Source organism: Protopterus annectens, chromosome 7.part0, assembly GCF_019279795.1.
Source record: "Protopterus annectens isolate FY-2018-M chromosome 7.part0, PAN1.0, whole genome shotgun sequence".
NCBI lineage: Eukaryota > Metazoa > Chordata > Ceratodontiformes > Protopteridae > Protopterus > Protopterus annectens.
In genome coordinates, this window is record NC_056739.1 from 492,515,295 (window position 1) to 492,541,429 (window position 26,135).

Genomic DNA, 26,135 nt, shown 5'->3' on the forward strand with positions numbered 1-26,135 from the left:
ACAGGGAGATGTGATAGGTAATCATGAACAAGATGTATAGAGGGGACACAGGTAACATCATTGGACTACAGCCTGGATATCCATAAATACATGATGAAGTCTCATAGATTCCACTAAGAATAGGTCGTGGAGAGGGAAACTGCATCAGTATTCAATGGGGCATAATATAGGATTAGAATGGGTAAAGTGAATGGTAAGGTAAAGTTGAAGGGGAGGAAAAATGCTAAATGGTCTTAAATGGCAAACTAAAGATGTTTATTTTCATTAATAATGAAATGTTTGAATGTAAAATGGCCGTCTTTTTCTGGTGGTGAATTGTTATTGTGCTTTATACTGTTTCTTAGACTGATATTCAGAGAAAAATTGTGATAAAGAATTGTCAGTCTTTTATTTGAATTTTCATTATATCCCCTCTTGTGTGGTGCCTGGAGATCACTGTCCACAACTTGCCTTTTTTAAAGTGTTGGCAATCTTGGGCAAATCAATTTTCATAACATAAAAAAAATGTTGTTTGGAGTTGCTAATCTTTCGGGCCGTGAGTTCTAAACTATTTTTTTCTTTAATGCAGCTGCTTGATATGGCTTCTGCTCTATCTGGCTATGAGGTTCCTGTTCAACATTTTTTTCTCCTGGCAGACATATAAGAGGTAGGGATGCTATTGATAAAATAATTCATCCTTCCTTTTCCATAGCTCTTAATTCCTGATATGCTTTGCTGTTTATGCTCATGTGAATATATTAAACAATCTTTTTCTGTGATTGAATATCCCAGCAAATTTATTGCTTGGGGCAGAGCTGTCAAGTTCTTATTTAATATTCATACCTTACCAATATTTTTTACCTCATAAAAGTGTTTTAAATAACAGGATCATACATTTAAACTGTTCAGCAGTCCTTATGGTTCATGTCTGAGTGGATTATTTTCTTGGAATGGTCAACATTCTGCTGGATCTATTGTCTTTCATGTCCCCAATCAACACTTCAAGTTTCCAGATGGGAAGAATTTACAGAACTGTCAGTTCATAATTTTGCTTTTTTTAATTTCAGAGTCCATCACAAAGCATTATGAAGAGAACACTGTTTTATAGTCTTTCAGAGTTAGTGTCACCATTTAGAAACCAAGCCAAAGGAGGGAGAAGCTGAAAAACAACAAAACAAGTAGTCCAAGCACAGCTTCGGGGATGTTGCCAATAGATATCCAAGAACCAAGTGGCAAGATACTGAGTAAAACTTCTTTATTAACGCTGGTAAATCCAACAAATACAACACGTTTTCGTTGCAACGAAAACGTGTTGTATTTGTTGGATTTACCAGCGTTAATAAAGAAGTTTTACTCAGTATCTTGCCACTTGGTTCTTGGATATCTATTGGCAACATCCCCGAAGCTGTGCTTGGACTACTTGTTTTGTCACCATTTAGAACTAACACGTCGAAAATATATACGCTAGAGGTTACTGTAAATCTGTTTTTGCAGTCCATAAGCATTTCAGCTGTTGAATGTTCTTTCGATTTTCAGATGACAAAGTGTTTTACATAAATCGTCTGGTGCTGATTTCCTAAATTTAGGAAAATAATTATGTTCTGAATACATTTTATCTTCTTGTTTTAAACACCTTTATTAAATTATCTTTCTGCCTTCTCTTAAGCCTTACTCCTATTCCTGAACATTATTCTACATGTTTTGTTCCCACAACTTTCATTTATTTATATGTAATTTGTTCCTTCCCTTTTCCTAAAGATCGCACTTCTAGTTCTTTTGTCTCCTTTCCAGTATTCAAGACTTCATTTACAGTTGGTTTAGATTCTGATTTTGATTTTCTAGTTATTGCTTTTTTGCAGCCAATAGCATTAAACAATGTAAAGGGTTACTATGTGCAGGCAATTCAGATCCTGTGTCCCAGCAAAAAAAGTAATAATAATAATAATAATAATACTTTCCTTAGTTACAGCCATTTGCTACCCCAACATTTCTGACAAACTGTCTGTAGGGAATTTGTAAAAATCTGCAAACCAGTTACAGTAGCAAAAAGATGTTCCCATTTACTTCTCTCTTTTCCAAGAAATCTCAAACATTTGCTATCTACCCGAGTAAAAATACCCTGAAGTGTACTTCTGGTATAAAAATGCCTATGCAAACACTTTTAAGCAAAACTCGTAAAGCTTACGGATTTTGTCACATACTGGGGAGCCATGTGGATGCCCTTCCCACTGTTCCTTTGTAAATTGTCTTTCCAGTCCCTTTTCTCAAAATTTTCTTACCTCCTATTGTAACTGTAGATGCCTTCTTCTTGACTTAATGTTGCAATAACATTAAATTAATGCAGTCAGTATTTATTTAAGCATTTTGTTTGCATATTGCATTTAAGCTATTGACTGCATATTTGAGTACTTGTTTTATTTATAATCCTAGTACTGGGAGCTGTGGATGTTTATTATAATGATCATTGCTATAAGAATCATTATAGATGGTTGGGAATAAGTTGTTGGCAGACAGCATTCTAACAACCAAATCTTTCTGCTGCCAGACATCACTAGGGAATGCAGCTACAATACTGTGCCTTTGCCATTAGAGTTCCTCAGCTCTAGTAGAAAAGTAAATGGTTTGTCTGCAATGCTTTTTTGCTTTTTAATGTCTTCCTGACCAACACTTTAGATAGCACCATTGAGTGTAAGCTTTTGTCATGCTCATCAAAATTGTTAGTGATTTTTCTTCACTTTTTTAGGCTTTTGATAATGACACCCACAGAAGACGTGGTAGCAAAATCCTACTTAAGTATTTTCATTTTGCATTTTTTTGGAAAAAAAACACTCAAGGTAATAGTCAACATTTTATCTAGGAGATTCAAGACTTGCAGAATTTCCTGGCTTATAGAAAGCTGTATGTTATTTCCACTCCTTATTCTTATCTTTCTTATAACTCTGGTGAGAAATTAGAGAAGTTAAAAGCATTTAAGTAAGAGAAAACAAAACATTGAATATCCTAAATAATCAGAGTAAGCTTCTTTAGTGCCTTCTCAGGATCAAGGGTCAGGACTGCTCAGCTGAGTAAATTGTTTTGCTGCAATTGCTTGAAGTGAGGTTTATTCATCCACAACATGTGATGTATAGTTCATTTTTTTTCTGTCCTCCATTCCATCCCAGTGTCTGAATATGAGGTCCCAGGAGAATATGCTGTTGTGGAACCAAGCTGTTTCATTACTTATCGTGATAGTCTGATAGAGAGAGCAGGATGTGTTATTCTGTCATGCCCTTGTCTTTTTCTGGAACTCTCATTGTTTCTGTTACTGTCTTGTGAAATCACTTTCTGGCAATTGTGGTAAAGACTCCTGATTGCTGGACTTCAGTGGGGCAGATACCCATTTCAAACTGAAGCCCTTGTGTTAGGAGCATATACTCTGTGCCTGTGCATCAGTAGACCAGATATGTAAAGCTACCAATGACATTGTCTTAGTCTTATGTTTGGATTCTTTTCCACCAAAAAGAGAAAAAAGGCAAACTGTTACTCCTCCTCCTCCTAAATTAGAGAAGGAGGATTAAAATCCAGCATACTCTGCTCAGAGGTCTTCCTCTTAGAGTATCCTGGTGATGCTGAGCCCCTCGGTTTTGGCTCTCCTCCAGAAGATTCATTGTCTGATGAAGTACAGTCTTAAGAAAAAAATCATTTTAATTGGTCTGCTGAAAACAGTTTCTTCCCCCAAATGACAGCTATGTTCAGCTTTAGAAGAATAAACAGCCCAATACACTTGCCATCCTTTCTTTTTGTATGGTCATTCACAGTAAGTAAAGAAACATGTCACAATGCAATAGAGACAAGAGTATTCCTCCCTTATATAGCTATAGACATTTTAAAGGTGACAACAAGTAAAATTAATAATGGAAGTTTGTGGAATCAGACAACATTCCCTGACCTAAGAAAACCATTATCAGTCACATTAAATAAAGTATTATGATGTGGTACATTCCTGACCTATATCAACAGGTTGTAGTGGTACTAGTTCATAAATAGGGATTCACATCTGACTTAAACAATTTTAGACCTTTCAGCCTGACGATTCTGTGTGAAATGATGGAAAATCATAATGGAGCTTATCCAAAATGACACCAGGGACTTGCTTCTTGTAGTTGTGGAACAATATAAGTTTGTTTAGGAGAGATCGTGCCTTTTGAATCTTGCAGTATTCTTGGAAGGGATAACTGCTGCTTATCTTAACCTTGCTTACCCTTGATTGGGACTGGGTAAGTTGGTTAAGGTGTTTTTTTTTTCTCATAGACATAAGGTACGGTGTTTGATTGGGTGGGAAGTTGGCATAATAGCTAAGGTATTTACCTTACAAACACAGGCTGCAGGGTTTGATTATCACATGGGGTAACTGACTAGACTTAAATAGCCCACAAGGGCAGTTAGCTGAGTACTAATCTATACACCTATGAGCCTGTGCTATTCCACTTAAGGGAATAATAAATTAAAATGATTAAATGACAATCCATATTTAATTCAGTGGGTAAAAGACTGTTTAAACAACAGGATGCAGAAAGTCAAGAGTGATTGGGTTCATATTGGACTGTTCTTAGATATAAAATTGGTAAATGGGCTAAGAACATGTGAATGTACTAATAATTGCAAACTGGGTAACTTGATTACTTAAGTAAAAGGTGGAAAACTTTTCCAAGATGATCTATAAACATGCACACTTTGTGCAATAGTGATGACCTTACCCAATGCTAGTAAATGTAACAAAATAAGACTTGTCAAAAAGAATATAAATTATGAATTAGAAATTAGTGGTCAAATAGCTAAAAATGACACTATCATTAAAGATTTAGGGAAGTAATAAACAGCAGATCTGATGTCGATTATCCTTCATTCCACAACAGTTGGGTTCAGATCCAATTCTCAGATCTGACTCATCCGTTATTTTCAGCCACTAACAAACTCTGGAGCCCCTCCCTTCCCATAATGCTCCATCCCCTAACATACCTCAGATCTTGTTTGCTGCTTTCGCTTTTGGGCGTGCTCACTGTAAGCTCTCAAGCTTGGTATAGTTAGTTTGAAGATAAGTCTAGTTTTATGGTATTTACCTTGGTATATCTTTATATCCTTAGATATACATGGACTTATCTTGGACAGATTTGGGAAGCATGTGTATGCTTTAGCAACCTTTGCTCTCAGATCACTGAATTATTTAGCACACTTCACAAGATTACAGAGGGGTCTGGTTAAGGAACTTTCAAACTCCCTCCTCTCTGGGAACAGTACTCCTGAAGCTTTGTTTTCTGTGGACTCGCAGTTGGCTACCCTATTATCGATCACTAACTTGTCCATGAGGCTGAAGGTACCTCAAGGTTGGCAGGATCAGGAATTTCCATTGAGAGGCATGCTTGGATGTGCTTGTGTGCTTTTGCAGAGCCCTTCAAGTCCTTGTTAATGCTCCTTTTGACAGAAGCTCTTTGTTTGGCCCTAAAGCTAAAGGCACATATTCCAGGTGTGAGCAAGATGGAAAGACCATGTTTTTCGACCCCTCAAAGGACCTTCTCCAGGAATCAATGAGGAGGTCAGAAAATGTGGTTCAGAAAGTCCCAGGGTCTTTTCCAAGATACCTGTGGAGATAGTTTCCCTACAGGCAGGGGGGAAACTCGAATGGAAGATGCCACCAGCACAGCAGAGGAGGCCTGCAGAACCAGGTGTCCAGAGATTCCTTCTCCAATAGACCTTATCAGTGCTCCTGAAAGGAGGTCAGATTGTCCACCTCTGGGGGCAATCAGGGATTGCTTATCCCTGCACCAGACAGCCTGGTTAGGCATTACAAAAGATACATGGGTGCAGAGGATTATTTCCAGAGGTTATATAATTCCCTTTTCCTACCACCTCCCCCTGTATGCAAATTTCCCAATGTTCCACACAGTCAGAGGAAAGTAGTAGCACTGGAAACACAAAAGCTGCTAGAAAAAACGGTCATCTGAGTGGTCCTACCAGACCAGATAGAATCCGGAACTTACTCAAGATTATTTTTAGTGCCAAAGAAAACAGGGGACAGGAGACCGATTTTGGATCTCAGCAGTCTGAACAAATCAGTTCAGCACACCAAGTTCTGGATGGTCACGGTTAGTCCATTCTGTCCTTTTTGTGAAAGGATGGCTGGATGTGTTCAATAGACCTTTAAGATGCATACTATCACATAAAAATGAACAGACGATCCAGAAGGTATTTATGCTTCCGGATGGGAGCCATCCATTACCAGCTCACAGCACTGCCCTTTGGCCTTACCACAGCCCACAATGTGTTCACCAAATGCATGGCAGTAGTATTAGCCACTTGAGACTGCAGGGATTCTAAGTGTTTCTGTACTTGGACAGCTGTATCATTACCACCCTAACCAGGCATCTACTGATAAGAGCCTGAGACCAGTACTCCAGGCTTTCTCCCATCTAGGGATAACCATAAAATACAACAAATCACAGTTAGACCACAATGAAGGAGAAAAAGGTGCAATTGTAGCTTAGAAAACAGTTATCCACACCTCAGTGGAACCCCAGAAGACAAGAAACAGTAGATGGGCTTAAAACAGTTTTATTGCAGTAAGAAAGCACAACACATAAATGATAGTCCTTGAAAATACATTTTCGTCCTCAACTTCATCAGATACAACTAACAAACTAAATTACATGCCTTAAATACTTCAATTAAATACAAATTCACCAATACAAACAGTGCATCACTAAAATTAACATGCTATAGGCTTTACCCACAGTCCTTTTCACCGCCGCTAACATAAATAACTTCATTTACAACAACAATTGTACACTTTAAAAGTTATTTTAATACAATTCATAATGTAAAATAAACCCTGTAACTGCTTGCATCAATAAATGTTAAAACAACATCTGTCCTTAAGGGCAATAAATCATAAAAAAACATGATATATAAGTTTATAAAATTTTTAAAAAGCTTTTGTGCCCTCTATTGCATTTAAAACTCACAACTGATTCACGTTTAAAATAACTACAGAATTTCACTATGCAGGGACTCAACACAATCCAAATGCCACATTTGTTTACTTTTTTTGTAAATGTTATAATCTTGCCGCTCTCAGCTTTAAAACTGGGGCCAGGCATAAACCATCATTTAGTCCAGGGAACCTACTGGCTTCTAAAAAAATCTGCCAGTAAAGTTCCCTGTATTCAGTTCTGGTCTCCCACATACCACCCCTCATATCCCTTGGGATCTCCTCAAGTACAAAAAAACGAAACTTTCCTTTTCCACATTCTACTTTTGCATTATTAACATTTCTATTACTTATAGGTTCATAGGTTCATAGGTAAGTACTAGGCTGTCTGCCCAAGGGCATTTATAAGCCTAGCCAGAATGTGTTGGCTTTCGCCATCGCCTTAGATTAGTTCCCTGTGTCCCTGTCCAGCAGAGCCATTAGTTCCCTGTGCCACTGTCCAGCAGAGCCACTGCAGTGATTCCAGGGGTAAATTTTCTGTTTCCCATCCACCCGTCAAGGTTTCTCTTGAAGAGTGTTAGTGAGGGGCTCTGACTGATATATATTGGAATCCTGTTCCAAAGCATGGGGAGTCTCTGGGACAGGAATCTATCCTTCTAGCATGTCCTATTTATCGTTGTGGTGAGGTTGATATCTCTAGAGCATGTGGCTCTCCGGGATTTGTTTTTTTTTTTAGGTGGAGCATGTCCATCAATTCTGGGTTGGACATGGCCTTGTATGTCAGGAAGAGATCACCTCTGAGTAAGCGGTATGCAACCAAGTACAACTGGAGTTTCTTGAGGTGGGCTGCATAGAGCACCTGTTTGAGGCCAGTAATCCTCTGGGTGAGGTACTTTTGTGGTCTTTCCAGCTGTTGCAGGTGTCTTGTAAGGTACATCCCAAATGGGGCGCTGTATTCTATGATGGGTCTAATGAGTGATGAGTAGAGAGGCACAATAACCACTTTTGTTCTAGATGCGAACCCTTTTGTGATTAGGTGGGCCACATAGAAGGATTTTCTAACCACCTTGGCAATATGATTATCAAAGGAGAGATTACTATCTACTTGGGTCCCCAGATCCCTTATTACATTTTCTGTATTTAGGGGACTACCACCTATGTGGTAGTTTGTGGGTACTTTGTTTTTTCCAAAGGGGATGACTATGCACTTTTTGGCATTTAGTTTGAGGCCATGATTTTGACACCAGGTATCTGTCTCAGTGAGACCCTTCTGGAGGGTGTCTGTATCAGCCGGGGAATCAATTATGGCCCCTAGTTTGCAGTCGTCTGCAAACGTGGTCAGCCATAGTCCTCCTATGCTTGCCTGTACCTCTGAGAAGTATATGCTGAACAGGAGGGGTTCTAGGACTGAGCCCTGGGGGATGCCACTTGTAACCGGTTTAGAGTTGGACATAGAGCCTGCAACTCTCACCATGTGGGTTCTATGCATGAGCCAGTTGGCAACCCATCTCATGACATATAATAATGATAATAAAGAAAGCGTACCTCCTAACGCTAAAGTACAGCTATCAGTAACAAGCAAAAACAGTATCCAGGATAAAACGCTGTACAACAATGGCCAATGAAGTAAAGCTCTCTTGGAGAATAGGTTGTTGTTCTCCGGTCTGCTAATGATTGGCAGTTGATTTTTACGTGCTGCGTTGCCAGCCCTAATGCACAACCTTCAACGAAGGTACGCCCGTTCATGCATGTCTCCACGCAGAAGATGCTCTAGCTGAGAGTCGAACTGGTCAGTGTCTTATTGTGAGGCGACAACGCTACTGCAGCATCACCACCGCGGATCTCTCTTGGAGAATAGGTAGTGTGGTTAAATGATATAAAACTTTTAAAGGTTCAACATATATAGAAAAAAACTTGCACAAATTTCCAGTACTTCAATTAAATGCACTTACAAGATATTCACGCTGTGAATGCAGTTATACTATAGCAAAATGATGGCTCCAAAGTATCCAGTCTTTTTAGTCTGATATACAATGTATCCACACTGAAGATGTAGTAGCTGCTATGTGACTGTGATAAACTGTGATAACAACTTAACCAGTCTGACAGATCAAATGAGAGCTTCTAGCTTTAATGGCAGTTAAAATCCTTTTATTGTAGAAAAAGTTAAAATCTTCATGTCAAGTTAAAATCTTGATGTAGAATAAAACAGTCCCTCGCTTATCGTTTGGAATCAAGACTGGATACTTTGGAGCCATCATTTCGCTATAGTATAACTGCATTCACAGCGTGAATATCTTGTAAGTGCATTTAATTGAAGTACTGGAAATTTGTGCAAGCTTTTTGCTATATATGTTGCACCTTTAAAAGTTTTATATCATTTAACCACGCTACCTATTCTCCAAGAGAACTTTATTTCATTGGCCATTGTTGTACAGCGTTTCATTCTGAATACCATCTCATGACGTAGGGGTTTATGTTCAAGCTGGTGAGCTTGTCTATAATACTAGAATGGGGTATGGTGTCAAAAGCCTTTGCTAGGTCTAGGTAGGCTGTGTGGACCTCCTTTCCCTCATCTAATGCTTTGGTAACTGTCTCAAAGAAGTCCACCAGGTTTAGGAACCACGATCTGCACTTAACAAAGCCAAACTGGGTAGGGTCCAAGGTTTGGAGGTTCCCAATGTCTCTGTTAATGAGTTCCATGATGATGCGCTCCATAGCCTTGCAGACCAGGCTAGTCAGGCTTATAGGTCGATAGTTCCCGGGGTCCGTTGTGGCTCCACCTTTGTGGAGTGGGATAACTGTTGCTGTGCATCATTCATTCTGTGGGTACATAGCATGTAGAGAGGCTGAGTTTGAACAGTGTGTTTAGGTGAGGGGTTAGTTCATTTTGGAGCTCTTGTAAGACACAACCTGGGACACCGCCAGGTCCCATTGAAGCTGTGTTTTTGGCTTTGGATAGGGCTGTTTTAACCTGTGTGTCGGTGACTGATGGGGCCCTACATTCTTCTGGTATGGTTATCGGCCCTTTAGGGGGTGAGGGGGGGGGAGTTTGCACGAAACCTGTCTGCCAGAATGTTGGCAATATCAGTCGGTTCAGTGTATTTTGTGCCATTCTGCACTAACTCAGAGCAGATCTGAGAGTTTCCCCTTAGGATCTTGACATAGCTAAAGAATGCTTTGTGGTTATCTTTGGAGTCATTGGCAATTTTTCTTTCGAAGCTAGCCTTGGATGATTTAATGAGGGATCGTAGTTTCTTGCTGATACTGATCAGGGATGTCTTCCCTTCTTGGGATTTTACTCTTTTCTGTAGTAGTTTCCTCCTTCTGTTGTATAGCTTGTTTATGGCAGGGGTCCACCAAACTGGTTTCCTTTTCTTGGAGGAGTGATTCTTGGTTTTACTTGGGATAGCACGATCCATACATTCCTGCAGATGCTCATAGAGTGCCTTTGTAAAGGTTTCAGCAGCTTGGATAGCATTGTACTTTAGCATGGGGGCTGTGAACCTTTCCACCTCGGTCTTAAGTAACGTGAAGTTTGCTTTTGAAAAGTTTTGATGACCTCCACTAACATAAATAACTTAATTTACAATTCTACACTTTAAAAGTTATCTTTAATACAATTCATAATGTAAATAAACCATGTAACTGCTTGCATCAATAAATATTAAAACAGCACCTCTCCTTAAGGGTAATAAAATCATAAAAAAAACTTGATATATAAGTTTATAAAATTTACAAAAACTTATTCATGTGACCTCTATTGGATCTAAAACTCATAACTCCTTCACATTTAAAATAACTACAGAATCTCATTATGCAGGGACTCTACCCAATCAAATGCTACATTTGTATACTTTTTTGTAAATGTTATAATCTTGTTGCTCTCAGCTTTAAAACTGGGGCCAGGGATAAACCATTGTTTAGTCCAGGGAACCTACTGGCGTCCAAAAAAATCTGCCAGTAAAGTTTCCTGTATGTTTTGGAAGGATACTATGACTTTAAGGGGGGTGGAACCCAAAAAAAAGAAAGGGACATTCAAATGTGGGAGATGTGCTCAATGCCCTTTCATTATGAATACTGAACTAGTCCACCTGGATTCCAGAAATAGAACCGTCATGGCAAGGAGCTATAGTAATTATGAGACCAGAGGGGTTGTATATCTTGTCTTATGTAAGTGCAAGGCATTCTAGATAGGAAAACCCGAGAGGAAGCTGAAAAGGAGAGTAATAGAAATGTTAATAATGCACTATATAGGCACAGTATAAAATGTGGAAAGGGAAAGTTTAGTTTTTGTGTACTTGAGGAGATCCCAAGGGATATGAGGGGTGGTATGTGCGATGCCAGAACTGAATACAGGGAACTTTACTGGCAGATTTTTTTAGAAGCCAGTAGGCTCACTGGACTAAACAATGGTTTATCCCTGGTCCCAGTTTTAAAGCTGAGAGCGGCAAGATTATAACATTTACAAAAAAGCATACAAATGTGGTATTTGATTGTGTTGAGTCCCTCCATAGTGAGATTCCATAGTTATTTTAAATGTGAAGCAGTTGTGAGTTTTAGATCCAATAGAAGGCACATGAATAACTTTTTGTAAATTTTATAAACTTATATATCAAGTTTTTTTTATGATTTTATTACCCTTAAGGAGAGGTGCTGTTTTAATATTTATTGATGCAAGCAGTTACATGGTTTATTTACATTATGAATTGTATTAAAGATAACTTTTAAAGTGTAGAATTGTAAATTAAGTTATTTATGTTAGTGGAGGTGAAAAGGATTGTGGGTAGAGCCTATAACATGATAATTTTAGTGATGCACTGTTTTTATTGGTGAATTTGTATTTAATTGAAGTATTTAAGGCATGTAATTTAGTTTGTTAGTTGTATCTGATGAAGTTGAGGACGAAAACGTATTTTCAAGGAGTGTCGTTTATGTGTTGTGCTTTCTTACTGCATTAAAACTGTGTTAAGCCCGTCTACTGTTTCCTGTCTTCTGGAGTTCCATTGAAGTGTGGATAACTGTTTTCTAAATCACAGTTAGAACCATTTCAGACATTGGAGTTCACAGGTGTCATTTTCAACACAGTATATGTGACAGCTTTTTTCCTCTGTCAAAAGTACAGACTAGCAGATTCCAGGTCAGGAAAATAATTCCCAGCTCTGCAATCTCAGCCCAATTAATTCTACAAGCCTTGGGATCAGTGTTAGTGGCTATAGTCCTAGTTCCACTAGCAAGATTTCATATGAGGATTCTTCAATGGACACTAGTAAATCAGTGACCCATTCTTGATCAGCACAAGTCTGCACAGATAAGCATTATCAAAGCAAGCAAAAGATTCCTTTTGTGGTGGATCCACATGGATCAAATTCTACAAGGCTGTCTCTTCATCCTTCCTCAATCCAAGGCCATAATGACCACGGACACATCCCAGATTGGTTGGGGGTGGGCACTTTCTGGGAAATACAGTCTAAGCCACATGGTCTCCCAAAGAGGTCAATTTGCATATCAATGTCCTGGAAATGAGAACAGTGATCTTAGCATTACAGGCCTTCCAAGTCTCTCTCCCTTCTGGGACAATTGCAATTCAGACAGACAATATGTCCATGGTTTGGTACATCAACAAACAAGGAGGAACCAAACCCCTTATGTAGAGAGGCTTTCAGAGTTTTACAATGGGCAATCTCATCCATCCGATTTCTGATAGCAATTCACATTCCATGAAAATTCATTGTGATAGTGGACAAGTTGAGCAGGTCCATTCTACTACCTCATGAGTGGTATCTCAACAAGAATGTGGTGGAGATGATATTTTGTCAGTGGCACCAGCCATGCTGTGACCTATTTGCTCTTCCCCTAAACATCAAGTGCAGCAGGTTCTTAGCCCTAATTCCCCCACTGGGGGAGTCACTGAGATATGCTCTCCTGCATGATTGGGCCCCTGGTCTCCTATATGCTTATCCTTCAACTCCCTTAATCTCCAAATTTCTACAGAAAGCATCCTGATTGAAGAGAAAAGTCATCCTCATAGCCCCATACTGGGCTCAACAAATTTCTTCCCCTTCCTTCGGCCTCATTTAATCTACCCTCCTTGGAATCTGCACCCAATTTTGGATCTTCTGTTTCACCTGACAGGTATGATTCTTTTGGATATCTAAAACCTAAGACTGACCACATGGTTTCTCCACTTCCATTGATAGCTTGACAACAAACTCTCTCTCCCCTGTTTGTCATATACTTGTGTCTTCCCACAAAGCTTCTACAAGAAAACTTTACTGAAGTAAATGGAAGAGCTATTGACCCCCTTACAGCACCAGTACATAGTGCCCTTGAATTTTTAGCAACAATTTTCAATGAAGGAGCCAGTGTTTCAACTATTAAAGTTCAATTAGCCACTATTTCTAATTTTCACGCTGGGGTTGAAAATTCCTCCTTAGCTTCATCTAAACTTTGTAAAGCCTTTTTGAGAGATACCCTTCTTTTGGGGCCCTCTTATAAAGATCCAAATCTGCCATGGGATTTAAATTTGGTATTACAATCCTTGATTCTTTCACCTTGCAAACCAACAGCTAAATGCGAGTTAACGTTTCTGACCTGCAAAACTGTATTTTTGGTAGCCATCATTTCTGCTAGAGAACTTTCAGAACTTCAAGCGTTGTTTTCTAAATCTCCTTACTTAGTATTTCATAAGGATAGAATGGCTTTATGAACTAATCCTACCTTCCTTCCTAAGGTGGTATCAGAATCAAACATCAACCAATCTATTAATTTGCCAGTTTTCTTTCCACATTTTACAAACAAAGGTGAATATATGTTACGCTTATTGGACATTCACAGGCAATTGTGTTTTTACTTATATAGGAATTTAACTTTTAGCAAAAGAGATCAATTATTTGTTTCATTTGCAGACTCTAAATTGGGCAAGCCAGTCACAAAGGTAACCTTAGCCAAGTGGCTTACACATTATATATCCTTTGTCTATAACAAATTAGGCCTTTCTTTACTAAAACCATTGAGAGTCCATTCAACCAGGTCCATGACAACTTCTTCAGTATTTCTTGCTAGAGCATCCATTGACAATATATGTGCAGCTGCTACATGGGCTAATCCTCATACCTTTATTATTCATTACAAATTGGATCTGGTTTCAAGGGGAAGAGCAGCCTTTGGCTCAACTGTGTTCAGAAATATCCTTCCTTAGAGTCCTCCCAGGATTTCGGTTATGTGGGGACTCTGTCTCAGTTGTTGAGGAATGAATGAAAATTGACAACATCAGATAAAGAAGTTATGTACTCACCATATCATTCCATCTGTGTTGTCCATTTTCATTCTCCCTCAACTTTCCTCACACCAACCCCCAACATTTGAGCTAATGGCTTCTGTAAGAACAAGACCTTATAAAGGAACCACTGTTCTTTATGTTGAGCTCCAGATATGGATTTCTGTTAATATGCTACTAATATTTTCCATTATGCTATAAGCCAGCAAACAAGATCTGAGGTATGTCAGGGGGATGGAGCACTATAGGTAAGGGAGGAGCTCAAGAGTTTGTTAGTCGCCATGAGCTGAAAATAACATCTGAGTCAGATCAGAAAATCGGATCCAAACCCAATTGTTGACAAAGAATAAAAATGGACAACACAGATGGAATGTTATGGTGAGTACATTACTTCTTTTTTAAGCTTTATGTGGTATGTATCTACCGAAGTCTGAAGGGCATATTCTGAAACTCATTTAAAGGATCTGTCCAGTTGCTTTAGGGAGATCCTTATACCACTTTCTACTTCATTGATCTCACGCATTTTTGAGTACAGTGTTGCATTTTGCATTTTTTATAACAAGGTAAATGAACTGGTCAGCCAACTCTCGAACACCACGTCACACACCAATTACCAAAAGACTAAAACTCCGTCGCTGTACCATAAAGGGCTGTCCTCCAGTCTAGCACTTAAATCTTCTACCAAGCACTCGTGAAGGAATATCCAGACTGTAAATAGTCCAAACGTTTTAATGCCACAAAATCCACAGAGAAACAAACTGACATGAATAAAATACACTGATGATATATATATGTGGGCAAGAACATTTATTGTCATTTATCATTACTATTACCAATATTTGTTTTAGTTAGCATTTTCTTATGTAAAGATATCTTATGCAATAGGTAGGACTTGGACATAGCATTCAAACAAAGGGTTACATTTTTTAATTGGTTTCAATTAACTGATTTATTAACTAATTAACTAACCAATAAGGGCTTGCAATGTGTATATATAAGATGGTGAATTTTCATTGTATTTGTGATTCTGATGAAGGTGTTTATGTGAAGACGAAAGCGCGCTCAATCACCAGTGTATTTTATTCATGGCAGTTTGTTTCTCTGTGGATTTTGATAGTGGTATTACTGTTGCTGTATTATTGGCAGTGTTTTGAGAAGTGTTTTTGAGTATTCATTCCTTCTTCTCTTCTCCTGTATGTCAGATAAGTATGCTGGGTTTGAGAAGAGTTTGGCCTGTGACCACAAAATACTGCTGCAGAACCCACATTTCCATTGCATTTATTGCTTAGGGGTCTCACACCTGGAAGCAGACTGTGAAACATATGCCTCTTTTGGTCCCACAGTACTGCAAGGATGCAGGATCAAACTCATTCTGAAGGTCCTTCTTTTCACCCACATGGATAGTTTTACTCTTACTCCATTAGTCTCTTCTCCAGCTAAGAAACCTAACAAAGCTAGGCCTCAAAAAGAGAAAGAGAAGGAAAAGGAGAGGAGAGAAGTCAAAAGAAAGAGAGAGAAGAAAGGAATTACAGAGGTGGGTATTGAAACCCAGGATCCTATGGAGTCCTTAAGTTTGACACCCAAGACACTGAGGTGTTAGAATCCAAGACCTCAATGGATCTGATTTTCAACTCCTAGTCCAGGCTTCTTACTGAATGTGGTGAGTCCCAGGCTTTACTCTCCTTTCCTACAGGAGAGGAGATCCTCTTGACTAGCTTCAGTGGCTTCATCTTTTAGGCCCTTCCGTTCATTGCAGAGACTTTCAGAAGTGAATGTTGAAAAGATGATGCAGAGGTACCTTCAGACTCAGATTCAGCTGGTGGTCATTCCAGCACAAACCCCTTTAGGGGCTCCAGGTATGGCTATGATTGCCCATTCACTGATTTCTCCTGGTCAAGTCTGACTTTTGGATCCAAAGCCCACTGATCCAGACCTACCCACAGCTTTTCGAGTTCAGCTTCAAAAGTTTCATTTACTCTCTTGGTTCCAGCACAGTCAGATTGGGATGATTCTGAGATCTGAAACCTCAGAGCAGAGATGGGTTCAGGGTTGACTCTGAAGTTTTTGGCCCTGTCCCTTCCCATCAGTGCTCTTATTGGCCTTGTAGCCAGGGTGAATGGGCACAGAGGGTGTCCTTCCTGTTCCTCTTGTGGATTGTAGAGGCACTTTCTCAGCCCCAGCTGCATCTTTGGCAGTTGAGGAGATTGAAAGGGTTCTCTCAAAGTCAAGAGAAGAGATTTCTCTGCCATGCTAGGTTCCATCCCAAATTTTGGTAATCCTGTGTCTGAATCCACTCATCCTGATCGACAGGGACAGTGTCTTACATCAGCATTGGGTGTTTCCACCATGCAGGCTCCCCATCTGATTCTAAACCTTCTCCAGAAGTCCTCACATGGGAGGTGCTTAGGAAACAGACTTGCAAGAGGAGACCTTTAGCCTCATCACTGGAGTCGGTCTCCATAGACGCAGACTTTGATGAGAAAGAGGGTTCTCCATGATCCCCTCTAGAGGATGTTTCTTTTTGGTGACATTCTATAATTAAGGAAGCAACAAGGGGGTTGGTCTTCTGAAGTGCCCTTTCCTGAGGAATCAATATTTCTTGAAGCATTTGGGACTGACTATTCTACTGCCTGGGTGTTGCTGCTTGCTGATGAACTCATAGACTTAGTTTCTCAGTGGGCATGGAAGGAGCCTGACATGGAGTTGCCAATACCATGTAAACCAGATAAAGTTTTAGTAGCTCCCAGAACTAGAACACACTGGAGCAAGGGTCCCCGGTAGATGCTATGGTTGCTGCTGTAGCCACAAGAAAGGAGCTCTCTGAAGGGAGCACATCTATCCATCCCCCTAATAGAGAATCTGGGGCTTTGGGCAGATTCAGAAAATGGACATATACACTTCATTGACTTTTGCACTTAGAATGCTGAATTACCTCACTCACTCATATGACATGTTTTCAGAGGGACTTGATGAAGGAGTTGACCAAGTCTGTCTCAGGTAATTTGCCTGTAGACATCCGGAAATCAGTGGAGTTCCAGTTGTCTGCTGTTTAGTCTCTGTCTAACATATCTATGCATCTGCTGTCCACTGCAGTTAATGGTATAGCCAGGTTGGCAGGCACCATCATTGCTACTTGCTGACATGTCTAAATGTGTCTGTGTGGCTTTTTGGAAAGCTTCAAGATGTCCTTCATTAATGCCTCTTTTGATGGTTTGGTTCTGTTCAGACTAAAGGTGAAGGAAACCCTCATCAGAAGTGAGAAGGAAGGAAAGACCCTCTCTGTGATCAGAATCCATTTTTCTACCCCACAGTGGACCCTCTTTTAGGAACCAAAAAGGGGGAAAACGTGTGGTTTTGAAAATCCCAGGGATTTAGCCAATGCACTCTTGCAAACAGACACTAACACAGGGCAGAGAGGGGAGTAATTTTCATGGACATCTCTAGAGGCTGAGGCAGACTGCAGAATCAGGGTTTTCATGGTCCTTAAACTGAGAAACCCTACCAGCTCTCCCAATGTACCACCCAATTAGATGGAATCTGCAGCAGAAGCAGAAATAAAAAAGCTGATAGAAAAAAAGAGTAATCCAGCAGGTCTCCCACACCAGTCAGGATCTGGAGTCTATTCCAGGTTTTTTTAGTCTTGAAGAAACCAGAGAACCTAAGACCAATTTTGTACCCAAGCCATCTCAATCAATTTGTGAAACAGACAAAATGTTGATGCTCATGGTACATTCCATTGTACCTGTACTGAAGAAGGATGAATGGATGTGCTCCAAAGGTCCCATGTGTTGACCAAATGGATGGTAGTGGTAGCACTGTATCTCAGACTGCAGCATTTCAGGTGTCTCCATGTTTAGCCAATTGGCTCCTTACCACACCAACCAAAGATCCACTAGTTCAGTACAGGGCTTCTTGCTCCACCTTACACCACAGTTGGGAATTACAGTCAATCTTGCAAAGACTTGGCTAACACCAATGCAGCAAACAGAGTTTATCAGATGCCACCTGGAAACAATTTCTGAGATGGCCAAACTTCCATAATTCAGAGTACTGTCCCTACAATTCATGTCAGAGGTTGTTCACCACCCTGTCCCCCAGCAAGACTTATTCTCAGACTTTTGGGTTTGATGTCTGCTTCAATCACTCTGGTTCCTCAAGCAAGATACTACATGACAGCCCTGCAGTAGAATCTTTCTATTCAATGGTCCTTGATGTCTCACCCCTAAGGTCCTCTGATTGATTCTTATAGTTGTCATGCAATATTTTATATGTTTTAATTATTCATTTTTTAATTGCAGCTTCTGTTCTAGATTCTATTAAAAACTCTACCAGTGCTGGTCTTTCATTTATGACCCTCCTATTTCTTTCTCTTTGTCTATACTCTGATATCAATCCTTGATAAGGAAAGCAATCTCTAACCTGCAGTCCAAATAAATTATTGGCATCTTCCAATTCTATTACATTCCCCTTTCTAGTTATTTGCTCCTAATACCTTGGAACTTTTGCCAGTTTTCTCCAATAAATTCCAGTCCCCTCTTGCCTAATGTCTGTATCCCTAATTGCAATCATTCCTATCACAGAATCTCCTTTCAATATTACCGTGTTGGCTTATTTCTTAGAATACTCTCTGCTACTTTATGAATATAATATTCTGTATGATTGTTATCCTCCATAAAGGTCTGCATCCAAAATCCCATTTTCTCCTTGTTTCTTGAGTTTCACCTCATTTCATCATCATCCCTTAATACTTTGAATTATAGGTTTCTGCTTGTGCTATGTATACGGGCCTTAACTGTGTAGCTCTGAAATACCCCTTCAAATCAGGCAATCCCAATTCACCTTGTTCTATTGGAAGAATCAGCTTACTCCACTTGAATCTTGCCATCTTCCCCTACCAGATAAAATTCTTCAGCTCTTTATTAACTGCTATCCACAACTTCTCCTCTTGTTGATAAAAATATGCCTGACCCGTGTATAACACTAAAGGGACTAAAACATTTTAACTGCTTGTATCTTAATATCCATATGCATGTAACACAGCTTCCAATTTTTCAGTTTTTGTATTATCATTTTTTTAGTCTCTTCCCACATATCCTTAGTTGCCACACCAGAATAATTTTTAATCCATACTCCTAAACACTTCATTTTATCATTTGTGTGTGGGTACATAAGTTACAGCTATTGCCTTTGTTTTAGCTTCATTAATTTTGTATCCCCAAAAAATCTGAAACTGTCTCAAAGTGTTCCACAATACTGTAATGTTCTTTTCTGGTTTTATCAGGTATAAAATAATATTATCTACAAATAGAGCCAGCTTTTCTTGACTACCATACCAATTATATCCTTGATATTCAGAGTCCATTATTTTCTTTGACAGTGGTTCTAAGTATCATGCAAATAACAAAGGAGAAAGAGGACACCCCTGTCTCATTCCTCTGCTCAAATAGAAATTATCAGAGAGGAACCCACAGACTTTAATTTTTGCCTCGGATCTCTCATGTACATCCTCATAATCAACCTTATAATTTTATCAGAGATTGCAAATGTTTCCATTGTCCTGCTCATAAAGTCCCAGCTTATCCTGTCAAATGCTTTCTCTGCATCAAGACCCACCAACAACAGTGGTATTTTCTTACATTCTGCTTTCCTCTGGATCATCAGTATTCTGTTAATGTTGTCAAACGTTTGCCTCCCCTCCACAAAACCACCATTGATCCATATCTATCAATTTTGGCCTTACATTTGCCATTATTTTAGCCATTATAGACATAAACACTTTATAACCATGGTTTAATATTGAAATGGGCCTGTATGAAGCTGGAGCTGATGGATCGTTACCCTCTTTAGGTATTACAGCTACCATTGATTTCTTCCAGGAACTTCTCTTAAAATACTGTTAAATAAAACCTTCCAGATCTTTATCATTTTTTCCCTCTAAACTTCTGTAGATTGCTTATACATCACAATTTTTATCTCATCTCCTCCTGTCCTAACTGTTAGTAATTGAGCCTCATCTACTTGGCATTTTTAATTTTTCCATAAACATTTCCATTTGTACCTTTTCTTGATTTCCATATTTTTCTGTTTTATACAGACTTTCATAGAATTTCTGAATTATTTTTAATACCTCTATAGGATCTCAAGTTATCTTCCTTGTTACAGGCTCCCTAAGCTTGGCGACAGCCCTTTCTACTTTCTGTTGCCTGAGTGGTTATGTTAAACATTTTTGTGCTCTAGAGTGATTGTCAAAAAACAGTTGCTTAACAGCAATCTTTCTAAACTTGTGCATATTATTGAAGTAATCCCTTATTTTCTGTTAAGCATTCTGCAGTTGCTCCTCTTCTTGTTGTCTGAGATTCCCCCTATTCTGTAACACTTAAACATTTGTTAGTCCCTCTAAATAATTCTTGTTACTTTTTAACCATATCTCTATTTCTTTTATTGCCACTCTATTTTTAAACTCCACTTTAATTTTATCCAACTCCCTAGCTATATTTTCAGAAGAAATTCCAATCTTCTCTAATAGCTTCTGAATAATTTTCACTACCCATTCCTTAAATTCCTCTCTTTTCAACAGATAGGTGGGAAAGTACCAGTTTCTCATTTTTATTTCATTACCCTGTGTTTTTATTTTAGTTATTATTGGTGCATAATTTGAAATAGTCATTTGGTTCGTATCAAAACTTTCAATTAAATGCACATGTTCCTGTGAAATGTAAATTCTGTGTAGCCTAGCCCAGTTTTTGTATCTCAGGGAATAGTATGTATATTCACTCCAAACTCCTAGTACCGAATTCACATCTTAATTCCAAATATTTTCATAAATTTATTCAAAAATCTACCATCCTTTGTTATACTTTCCCTTCTGCCCCCCAACACATCTTCACTACCTTATATCAAATTCCAGTCCCCACCTATAAGTAATATTCCATCTGATGTTGTAAATCTTTATTCATTCCTTACTGTTAGGACTTCAGTTCCATCCAAGGAACTGACATGGCCGTTTACAAGCTCATGCCAGCCAAAAACTTTCAGCTAAGACCTACCCATAATGGCCCTCTCATTGTTACTCCAGATCTCGTTTGCCACGTTTCTCGTCAGATGTGCCTAGCCATCTCTTTCCAAGCTAAGTGGAAATCTGTGATTTTTGGTATAGTTTATCTTCAAACTTCCTTGTTTTTTTAGTCAGTTTAGCCTTTTCTCACTATTGCCTATAACCTACTTCTATTTCCTACCCTTTAACTTTGGTAATTAAATTTCTACCATTGTTGGTACTGTCTCTCTCTCCTGCCTTTGGTAGGCCTTTCTTTACCACTTGTAGTATTTTTTAAATACCATCTTTGGTATTTTCTCCCTTTTCTTTCCTTCTTATTGTTGCTTCTTTTAGGATACCCCTTTGTTGCCTGTACCATGTCAGACAAAGCTAAGTTGGAGTTTAAACAATGCAGCAAGTGTGGGCATAAGATGCCCAACTAGGATGGCCATGCTCGATGCATTTACTATTTGGGCATGGACCATATTAAAGCTGAATGTGACATTTGTGCTAGGTTTAGCAATCACACACTAGCAGAGTGTAAAAATAAGCTTATTTTGAAAGGATTAATTAAAATGCCTTTTTTGGAGGCTCTATCTGGGTCGGAGGTCTCACCCACTCCAAAGACCAAAAAACACAAGGAAAAATGGAATCACTTGATTCCTACATCTCTGTCAGTTACGGAACCAAGTCAGCTCCATGCTTCTCCAGCACCCTTGGTGCAGACCTCTTCGGCACCAGGCCCTGTGTCTTCTCCCTTGGTGCCATCTATAATGTTGACTCCTATTTCAGCTCCAGCCTTGGTACCACCGACTTTGGTGCCATCCTTGGTTCTGACATTGGCTTCCATGACTGTACCTGCTTCGGCAACATCCCCGGCCACGGTGCCAATAGCTTCTTCGGCTCCACAGATTATGACCTCACTCCTAAAGTCAAATGTCTCCCAAGAACCAGATACTCTCCAATGTACGACCCCTTATTGGGGCATCGGTTTAGCCCATTTCTTGAAAGACCTGATTCTCCTTCAGCAGCCTCTTTTAGATCCACCAGGAGCCTTTCTGAACTGGACGTAGTGCGGGTTTTGGACCAGCTTCTGGCAGCTAGGTGATTGCCCACTCCAGCTAGACCTTCCATCCCCCTTGGTTCAGAATCCTTCACAGAATATTCTCCTGTCTATCCTCTGCTGGACTCTATTAGGCCCTGGAGACCTCTGTACCAATTTCCACCCCAGTGCATACTGTCTCGGCTCTGACTGTGGATTTTTTCCTGTCAGCACCGATCACCCTTGCTGCATCAGCTCTGTTGGAGCTGGTGCTCTCTTGGAGCAGTGTTTGGACTGTTGGCACATTGGTACCTAGCCCGGCACCTATTTTTTCACTGGCACCATCTATGTCCATGGCTCCAATGGCTTCCAGTCCTCTCGGAGCTCCTCACCTAGAAATGGGCTCCTCAGGGCAGGATGTGACTCCAGTTCTGAGGTTGTCCTTCTCAGTTCCGGGCTCCCATCCCTCCTCGGGTGGGCCTGCTTTCCAGGTGATGGAGAGGGTTCTTGCCTCCTCAGGCTTGCAGTCAGCATCTATGACATCAGCAACAGAACCCCCCCCAGCATGCAGCTGTCCCAATACCCTACTTCAAGATCCCAGGCACGGAAGCCGCAAGATCTCCCTTTGAAGGGTACCCTTTCTCCGGAGTCCTCCTCAGAAGATCCCACTGGGGAGCCACCCCAGAAAAAACAGTGCATGAGGAAGCATCTAGATTCCCCTGAGGAATCTATCACTGAAGACAACGACTGTGAACAGGGAGAAGGGACCCAACGGTCTCCCCCAGACGATGTCTCATTTGGAGACATTCTCAAAATCCTCAAGCAGGGGGGAGACTGGAAGTCCTCTAACCCTTCTTCTGAGGAATTGGTCTTCTTGCAGGCCTTCCATGCCCATCCATCTACTTCCTGGGTGACCCCACCTGGAGATGAGCTTGTTAAGCTGATCGTGCAGCATACCTGGAAGGCCCTGGACAATGTAGAACCTGTCCCCCGGAGGCTGGACAAAATTCTATCCACACCTGAAGACCAGCCCCACTGGTCCAAGCAGTTGACAGTTGATTCCATGGTCATGGTGGTGGCCACCAAGAGGGAACTGGCAGAAGATAGTTCCACTGTCCACCCTCTGAACAGGGAGTCTCGGGCCATGGACAGACTAGGGAAGTGGACCTATGCTTTAGCGACCTTTGCCATTCAGTTGCTGAACTATTTGGCACAATTCACTCACCTCCAAAGAGACCTAATCTCTGAAATGTCTTCCTCTTTGGTGGGGGTACTGCCTGATGAGGTGTGTAACACTGTTGTCTCACAGCTAGCTACCCTTGAATCTATCTCAAACTCCTTGATGCGCTTGATATCTCACACCACCGAGGGGGCAGCTCAAGCTGCTGCATCAGGCATTGTCATGAGATGTAATGCTTGGATGCGGGTGTGTGATTTCGCAGACCCCTTTAAATCTTCCTTCGTCAATGTGCCTGTTGACATATCTGCACTTTTTGGTCCCAAAGTACAAGACACGCTAGCACGAAGTGAGAAAGAAGGAAAGACCTTGTCTGCTGTGGGCATATACTTTTCCACCCCCCAGAGGTCCTACTTCAGGAACCAGAAGGGAGGAAAAATGGTGGTTCAGAAAATCCCAAGGATCTTTTCATGACACTCATGGTGAGCAATCCCCCTGGGGCAGAGGGGGCAACTCATCTGGGAGACACCCCTTTCGGGGTAGAGGGGTCTGCATAACCAGGGTACTAGAGATTCCTTCTCCGGCAGACTATACCAGTGCTCCTGAGCAGTGGCCTGATTGCTTTCCTCTGGAAGCAGTCAGGGGAAATTTTTCTCTGCACCTACTAGCCTGGCAACTTATTACTACCGATGTTTGGGTGCAGAGAATAATATCCAGAGGCTACCAGATACCATTCGATTTAACTCCCAGACCTGTCAAATGAATCCCCAATGTGCCACCCAATCAGAGGGAAGTAGCAGCCTTAGAAATAGAAAAGCTGCTAAGGAAAAGAGTCATCCAACCAGTCCCACCAGACCAGAGAGGATCCGGGTTTTACTCGAGGTTCTTTTTAGTGCCAACAAAGACAGGGGACTGGAGAATGATCCTGGATCTCAGTCTATTGAACAAATTTATCAAACCTCAAAAATTCTGGATGGTCACGGTACAGTCCATTCTCCCTTTCCTAGGGAGGGACAACTGGATGTGCTCTATAGACCTCCAGGACGTGACGTGTATTACGACATAAAGATGGATCGCCGCTCCTGCAGGTTTCTCCGCTTCCGGTTGGGAGTCAATCACTACCAGTTCAGGGCACTGCCATTCGGTCTCTTGACAGCCCCCCCAAGTGTTCACCAAATGTATGGCAGTTGTAGTAGCTTATTTTCAACTACAAAGATTCCAGGTGTTTCCGTATCTAGACGATTGGCTCCTTACCGCTCTGACCAGGAATCTTCTAATCCGCAGCCTCTCTTACACTCAAGGCCTTGCTCTCCACTTGGGGATTACAATCAACAAGGACAAATATCAAATGTCCCCAACAAAAACACTGGAATTCATTGGAGCAGTCTTTGACACAACATCCTGTCAAGCTTCCTTCCCTTCTCACAGGCTTTCGAAAGTAAGACACCAAATCCAAACCCTCCTTCTACAGACCTATGTACCAGCACACCTTGTACTGCAACTCTTAGGCTCCATGGCAGCTGCCATTACTCTAGTACCACTGGCGAGGCTGCACATGAGAATACTACAGTGGCTCCTTTCTGCACAATGGTTGATCTTTAACTCACCCACTCGACCACATGATACGCCTTACAAACCATTGCAAGGAAGAAATGCTATGGTGGATGAAGTCACAATCGAATCTTTGGTGTCGACCATTCTGTCTCCTCCAGCCCATGGCCACGGTGACCACAGAAACTACCCTGTTAGGGTGGGGAGGGGGCATTTTCAGGGAAAGATGGTCCAAGGCACCTGGTCCCCCATGGAGGTCAAATTGCACATAAATGTCCTGGAACTGAGGGAAGTTCTCTTAGCGTTGCAAGCGTTCCATACATCCCTACCTTCTGGGACTATTGCAATTCAGTCGGACAATATGTCAGTTGTCTGGTATATCAACAAGCAAAGTGGAACCAGGTCTTACCCCCTGTGTCGGAAAGCCATGAGGATTCGGCACTGGGCGATAGCTTCCAACCGCTTTCTTATAGCAATGCACATTCCCGGGAGTTCCAATCTTAATGCAGACAATCTGAGCAGGAACATCCTGATGCCTCATGAGTGGTCCCTCAATCCTGTAATAGTGGATTGGATTTTCCACTGCTGGGGCAAGCCTTGCTGCGATCTGTTTGCTTCCTGCCCTAAACAACAAATGCAGAATCTACTTTGCCTTAATCCCCCTTCAGGAGGAACCCCCAAGGGATGCTCTAATGGACGATTGGCCCCCAGGTCTACTGTTTGCCTTTCTTCCATTTCCCCTCATCCCGAAATTCCTCCAGAAAGCTCAAAGGTTGAGAAGCAAAGTGATCCTCATTGCCCCTTATTGGCCCCATCAAGTCTGGTTCCCGTTCCTATGGCCTCATCTGATTCACAGCCCGTGGACCCTGGATCATTCCCAAGGTCTGTTATCTCATCCTCAGGGACTGATTTATACCAGTCTCCATAGCCTCAAGCTCACAGCTTGGTTCCTCCAGTTCCAATGATTGCCAGGCTGTCTGACATCTCATCTCCTGTACGTGAAATTCTTCTGGCTTCACACAAACCTTCTACCAGGAAAGTTTATTCTAGTAAATGGACTAGGTTCTCCATTTGGGCCAAAGATCAGAACTTAAATCCTTTCTCTATGCA